The sequence below is a fragment of the Heterocephalus glaber genome, unplaced genomic scaffold (assembly GCF_053883595.1).
Source record: "Heterocephalus glaber isolate CG9 unplaced genomic scaffold, H.glaber_assembly_v1.0 deba00001572, whole genome shotgun sequence".
Classification (NCBI taxonomy): domain Eukaryota; kingdom Metazoa; phylum Chordata; class Mammalia; order Rodentia; family Bathyergidae; genus Heterocephalus; species Heterocephalus glaber.
Genome location: NW_028258357.1, coordinates 9,596,241 through 9,604,029, shown reverse-complemented (window position 1 = coordinate 9,604,029; position 7,789 = coordinate 9,596,241). Strand labels below are relative to the sequence as shown.

Below are 7,789 nucleotides of genomic sequence, written 5' to 3'. Positions count from 1 at the left end.
GGGTGTGCTGTTAAAAGAGCTTAACAGAGAGAACAATAGAAAAGCCAGAGAAAGCCCTGCTGAAACACGATCATCCATGGGCATCCCTGGATGATGCGCACATTCAAAGCACAGTGACATGAGAGCTTTCAGAGTCCGGGGGAAATAGATTTCATTAAAAGTCAGCCCAAGCACTAACCAAATAAGCAGGCAACAGCTTAAGAAGTCTTAAGCAGGAGAGCTCAGCATCTAGAGTTATTGCAATATCTTGACTCAATTAGCCAGTTTTTAACCGAAGAGTATAGTACAGGCAAATAGACAAGAAAACATGCTATATACACAAGGAAAACCAAAAATATATAATAGAAACAGGCTACAAGAGGGGCCATATGTTTCACTCAACAGAATCCTCAAAACTATTATGAGTTAAAGCAACTAGAGGAAGTCATTCTGAGACATGAAGGAAGGAGGGTTTTGTTTTGTTTTACTGGCTGACAGTGAAATAGAATTGTATCATAAAAGGTTTTAATTCAGGAGATGTCTTTAGAAGCTACATTTGTAGAAGAGCACTCCAATATCTTATTATTAAAACTGTTGATATTTTAAAATCTTATATCAGATTAACACTAAAACAGTGTAGAATTAACTCTGCAGGCAGACAGAAACATTTTCAAATTCTCAACCCATCCTTGTAATCCTTCCTGATTTGAAGGCTATTCTGAATGCAGGATGCTTGAACATCTGCAAAGAAGTACATAGTTTGTTCCTTTCTCAGATTAGTGTTTATCAAACTTCATCAGGCATAAAAATTTCTGTTTGTTTTATATACAAAATAAAATGATGTACAGCCATGTGCTGCATAAGGATGGTTATGTCGGCAACAGACTGCATATGATGGTGATTCCATAAGATTACACTGCCCAGTGATGACACAGTCTTATTAGTTTGCTGAAAGCACACTGTATGAGGTTCGCACAGTAATAAAATCACCCAAGGACACACTTCTCAGAAACCATCCTGTCATGAAACACTGCATGACTGTAGCGGAATATATAGAAAATAGGGCAAATAATTCTAGTGTGATCTTTTTTCAAGTTGGGATTTTATCTTACAATTGGGAAATCAAAGCCAAAGACATCAACTCAGACAAACAGCAACATCATAAGAAAGAATGTGTTTAGTAAGGAAACTTTATGCCCTCATTAAGTTCTCATCAAATATTTGAGGAAAGTTAGCAGGAAATAAAACGATATAGCAGTCAAATACACTAATAGTGGGAGATTTTATTTCAGTCTTTTTTAAAGATTATTAAATTCCAAGGAGTTGATATGGAAACCCAAATATATGGTAAAACAAAATAAGCAATTGTATTATCTGCTACGATAATAAAGAGAACAATAACAATGTACCGTAGATTAGTTGGTTGAAACAACAGAAGTTAATTTTCTCACAGTTCTGGAGGCTGAAAGTCTGAGATCAAGATGCATCAGGGTTGTTTTCTTGGGAAGCCTTCCTTCCCAACTTATATAGATGTCCACCTTCCTGCTGGGTCTCACAGGGCCTCTTACCTGTACACATATGGAAAGATAGGTCACTGCTGTCACGTTCAGTTTTTATGAGGACAGCAGATTAAACCCTACACTTATGATCTCATCACCTCTCTCTAGGCCTTATCTCGAAACACAGTGCCTTGGGGTCTATGGCTTGAATTGGAGGGACGGGGATCAGAAATCAGTCAGTAACAGTGATATAAATCATGGTTCAGATAGCTGAAGTCTCCAGACTTTGAGGTGCTAGAGTCTCCTTCTAGGGGTGATTGCTAGATTCTTTCTTTGGAAACAAAGAATTGAATGAAACAAGCATAAGTGGTAGCAAAGTTTCACATTTATTCAAGGTATGAAAAAAAATAGAAGCATAGAGAAAAACAGGCTGCAGAACAAACGTGGGCCGAGTAAAAGTAACACAGACAAAAACAATTTAAATAAAGGTAGACTCAATGTAGGCTCCTGTGAAGAGACAAAATTAGCCAGCACTTAATGATGATTGTCCTTTTTTATGTGTCCCATGCTGGGTTCATGTCTAGGTCATACTATCAAAAACCTGGCTGAGTTCTTTCGAGAAGTCCACATGCAGGGCTCTGAGGCATGTGTCCGGGACTCTTGTCCCACCTCCATTCCCAGCTAGTTTCAGCCACATCTTACTTTTCTGCTTCACTGGTATTTTTTTATAATACACTTAGTAGTATAAAAGACTGTGGTTATTAGTCATTTAAGAATAATAATTTGACACCAGTGAAGCGATGTTTTGGCCATATACTGACTCTATTCAGAGAACAGTTACGTATATTGATTTATTAGCACTTATATTTGCAATGATTGACATTAGTTTTGGATGAAGAGCATATCAAATTATTAAATACTAACAATTGCTGCATAACAAGTTCTCCTCAAACCTCAGATGCATGCAAATATAGTAAATATAAGTGGTTAATTGACTTGACATTACACACTAAGCCCTGGTAGGCATTTTGCTAACAGTAAAATAGATACTGAAAATCCTCACTATTTTAAAGATATTCTGTTTGTGTGTGTGTGTGTGTGTGTGTGTGTGTGTGTGTGTGTGTGTGTAGATGGGTGGCTAGATCATTGAGTCATTGAACATTGATCCAGCCCTCCCACACACTGGGTAGTGCTCATGGCAGAGGATAAAGCATGAGCAGGATGGTTAAGTTTCTCACAGTGTAGAAGGAAAACAAAAAGCAAAAACTAAACTATGAATATGTGGGTACAGTTGAAGGAGTGCAAGGGCTGCTACTGAATACAGAAGAGGTCACTTAGGTACCCTGATGAGGTCTACTAATGCTGTTAATGGGAAATGGTACCTAATTTTAACCTTCAAGAATAAAGAGATATTGATTGGTACAGTGTTTCAAAATTACACTTATCTCAATTCCCTGTGAATCTTTTTATAAATAATGAATTTTTAAAGTCCTGGAGTAAATGAATCCAAATTCTTGAGTCTGAATATCTGCAATATGTATTTTTTAAAACCCTCATCTGATTTCAAAGAACAGATGTTGCTAAAATATTGACCTAGACACATGAGAAGTAGAGGGCATTCTTACAACAGAATTGAGCTGATAATTTCTGGCTAATTGCAGTTGGATCAGAGGAGCTGTTCTAAAGACTGACTGGAAACATAGTAGAATAAAGGCCTAAAAACTGGATGCATAAGAACTAAGATACATCATGTTCAGGTACAAACACCCAATGATAAATGTAAATGTATTGTATACCTAAAATGTACCAATTAATATTAAAAAAACTGGATGCAAACCAAATAAACCAGGTAAAGTGCAAACCACACAAATACTTGTAAAATGAATGACTAGATGAGTTATTAGGACTTTGCATTTGTTTACAATTTTATACTTATCCTGAAGTTTATAGGGAACCAATGACAGATTTCATGCAGGAGAGTGAAACTTGAGATTAGAAAACATTACTTTAATGTGACAAAGAAACCTATACATTTTGTGAGTTTCTTGTCAATTTCCTGGAGATGTGACCTGCTACTGTACATGATGATTTCCCTAATTCTTAATCTTTTGTGTAAAGTGCTTAAACTCAGTAGTTGGATCTGAAGGTTACCTAAACTCATTAGCAGAAGGAATGAAGTAAACCTCACAGCGAAAGTACCCACTGTCCTAATTTCTACCTTTTCTGAGAATCATGACATAAACTACAGAGGAAATATATTCATTAAATTTTCTGGCATTGTAATGAATAATTTAAACATATAAATGATACTCTGCATATTTTATTTTATAATGGAACATATAATCTCTTCTGGTTTTGACAGCAAGCTTTCTTTTTTTCCAGTTCAAGTTTTGCAATGTTATATCTTGGAAGAGCACTTAGCTGACTATAAAAAAAAAGAAAAAAATAGGCTTCTTAGTCCTCCATGAGTAATAGGTTGAAGAAGAAAATAGAAAAATAGAAAAAGGGAAGACAGAACTGAGATAACCACCATCACCTTGAACTTTAATCAATCAACTGTCATCCTGCCTGCATGTGTATGGTGTGGAGGAGCACACTGGAGACAATGAACTGACTCATCACTTGGGATGACTCCCCAGGGCTGGGTCATGCCTAAGGAGAGAAGCCCAAGAGATCAGATGCCCATAGGCAGTATGACATTAACTTGGGAGTCACAAACAAGCAGGGGGCTAAGGGAATTTAGAGTCCTGCCAACCCAAACAAATTAGTCCCAGGACAGTCACTGTCATCATACAACCCTTGAATAGCTATGTTTCTGGCTCTCTTCTTTAAACTCCAGTTCATCTGTTCTCCCTTTATTTTCATAAAACCTTACTACATGCAGTTCTGTATGACTTTATAAGACTCATCATGCTACAATTTCATGTACGTTGTTCCCTTTGCCTCATACACTCTTCACTTTTCTTTCTTCTAACAAATAATATTCCTTTGGATGAACTTTGCCTGTTCTCAATGTACCTAGTGTTCCTGTAGATCAATTTGTTCAGTTTCTTTGTTTAATTGTTTCTCTCCCATATTCCAAATTTGGTGGTATCGGTTCAGTTCTTTTAGGCATCCAACAAGAATAGAATTACTAGACAATCAGGTAGAATAAATAGAGAATGATAGAAAACTATGGACTTCTAGTCATATGTCCTTCAGGAAAATAAGTTAAAATTAAGTTTACCTCATCGATTTCTTTAATATACAAATGTACATAGAAATCAAATGTAATTTGCTTTACAACTGCAGTGCTACGTCACTTCAGGAGCTTAATTCACTCCACGATTCTGGGGAAGACGGCTGCATTGGTGTTCATGCAGGGAAGATGGCTGGGATGGTGTTTGTCACCCTATGCAGAGTTAAAAAATGGAAGAAAATTTTGTGAACTGAACTGTTAGGGTTGTTCACAAACAAAAGCGTTCATGGACCAAGGTATGACTATCCTTATTTTTAAAGACCAAGATTTTTTTCCATTAAGTTTATTGGTACATTTTAGGTATACAATACAGTTACATTCATCATTGGGATATTGTACCTTTACATGAATATCTTGGTTCTTATTTTTTCCCCATTCCCCTTCCCTCCCTTCACCTGCTCTGCCCTTCCATATTTACAAAGACTTTGTTTCCATGTTTTTCCTTTTCTCATATTTTTTCTTTTCCCTTCTTTCTTTTCCCCTACCCCTCCCACTTTCCCTACTCCTTTAGATCTTTTCTTCCTATTTCACAATATCAATTGTACATTTTGATCCTATTTGCACTCTTAGTTTTTCACACCAGAGGAACTATTTGGTATTTACACATGTGTGTCCTATTTATTTCACTTAGGAGTATGGCCTCAATGTGCATCTGCTTATCTATAAATGTCTCTAGCTTCTCATTCTTTATGGCTGAGTAGTACTCCGTTTTATAAAAAAAATCACATCTTCTTTATCTAGTCTCTAGTTGATGGGCAATTGGGCTGTTTCGAAGCTTTAGCTATTACAAACTGTGCCACTATAAACATGGGTGTGAATATATCCCTGTGCTATGATTCTTTTAATTCTTATGGGAAAATACCCAACAGGGAATAGCTAGGTCAAATGGGATATCTAATTCTAGTTTTTTGAGGTATCTCCATATTGATTTCCACAGTGGTTGTACCAGTCTACACTCCCACCAACAATGAAGAAGGATTTCTTTCTCCCCACAACCCTGCCAACATTTGTTATTGGCTGATTTCTTGATAGCAGCTATTCTTTCTGGGGTGAAGTGGAATCTCAGCATTGTTTTCATCTGAATCTCTCGAATGACCAGTGATGATGAACATTTTTTCATATGCGTATTTGCTGCTCTTTCTTCTATGTCCAAGAAATGTCTGTTCATTTCAGATGCCCATTTTTGAATTGGATCTTTATGTTTGGGGGATCTGGGGGTTTTTTTGTTAGTTCTTTATATATTCTAGATACTAGACCTTTGTCTGAGGTACAGCTGGTAAAATTTTTTCCCACATTGTAGGTTGTCTCTTAGCTCTGTTGGTGGTTTCTCTTGCAGTGCAGAAGCTTTTTAATAAGATGAGATCCCAGTTGTTGATTCTTTGTGCTAGTTCCCGTGCTACTGAGGTTTTGTTCATAAAGTCTTGTCCTATGCCAGTGTCTTCGAGGGCTCTACCTAGCTTATCTTCCAGCAAGTTTAGTGTTTCTGTTTTAATATTTAAATCTTTAATCCACTTTGATTTTAGTTTTGTGCATCGTGGAAGATAGGGGTCTAGCTCCCCAGAGCGGCTCACTCCGATACCTGCTGGGCTGCGGGATGTCTGAAGATCCACGGCTGAGAACAGTTGCGTCTCCATCTGGCTCCCAACCCACCGAGCTTTCTTCTCCACCACCACCTTCCAGCCTCCCCCTCCTCCCCTCCTTGCCTTCTTCCCTCTCCACCCCCGCCCCCAATCGCCTCCTCTTTTTCTCACTAGAGCAGAGCCATGGCTGATGCTGAAGCCAAGCATCACTTCGGCTCCCACGGCAGACATGGCGACACTGACAGTGGTCCAGCCGCTCACTCTGGACAGAGATATTGCAAGAACAATTGAATTACTGGACAAACTACAGGAATCTGGAGAAGTAAAAGTGCACAAGCTACAGTCCCTCAAAAAAGTGCTTCAGAGTGAGTTTTGTACAGCAATTCGACAGGTATATCAATATGTGCATGAAACGATGACTGATAATGGCTGTCCTGAATTCTGTGCAAGGACTATACCAAAGGTAGTATTGTGTGTACGCTGTAAGGGAATTTAGACATCAGTGGCAGCCCAGAGTCTAGAACCATTACTACTTCCCAGGCAACAGTTGCATCTTTTGCAGCTAGTAAAAGCCACCCTCACCCTCATGTAGTCGAACTGCCAAAGACTGATGAAGGCCTTGGTTTTAATATGATGAGAGGAAAGGAGCAAAATTCCCCAATTTATATCTCTCGTATCATTCCTGGAGGGGTGGCTGAAAGACAAGGAGGACTCAAAAGAGGAGACCAGCTGTTCTTGGTGAATGGAGTGAGTGTGGAAAGAGAACACCATGAGAAAGCTGTGGAACGACTCAAGGCTGCCAAGGACAGCATCCAGCTGGTGGTTAGATACACACCAAAAGTGCTGGAAGAAATGGAGGCTCACTTTGAAAAGCTATGGACAGCCCGATGTCGACAGCAGCAGTAATTGCTCATTCAGCAGCAGGAACAGGAACAACAGCAACAAACACACCACAACCATACATCATAGGCCCTTGAGGGAAAGTGACTTGATCAAACATCTGATAGTCACAAATTTGAAAACGTGCTTCAGAATCCCAGCACACAGTAAAAGACAATTCCAATAATTATACCTGTCAAGAAGCTGTGAACACATGGTGTATAAATTCTTTACCAAGACAACTCGACACCTCCTTTCTCTGGGCCTGCACCCCTTGCTCATGTGCTCTTTACACACACCAACCTTCCATCCACTGCAGTGGGAATTTCCAGTGTGGGAAGGGAGAGACCTTCCAGTCCACAGCCTGAAACAGGATAAGAACAGTCTGACTTTTGAATAAATCACCACCAGGGCCAGGATTAGGTCAATTTTTGGTCTGAGACTTTTCCAGAGAATAACAACCCTCTCCTTGTGCTGTAGTTCAAACTGCATCAGTTCAAGGTTGCTGCCCCTATACACTGCCTCTCCCCTAACCTGTTCCACAACCCCCATTGCTGAGTTATCTGAATTGGAATTCCAATTAATTGAAAATTCAGCATCTAATCTCCTCTTGA

At 38.8% G+C, this 7,789-nt stretch overlaps 1 pseudogene; it reads left to right on the top strand.

Annotated features, from left to right (window-relative positions):
• Nucleotides 1-6,486: 6,486 nt before the first annotated feature.
• LOC101715334 (protein lin-7 homolog A-like) lies at nucleotides 6,487-7,444 on the top strand (annotated as a pseudogene).
• The last annotated feature ends 345 nt before the right edge of the window (nucleotides 7,445-7,789 follow it).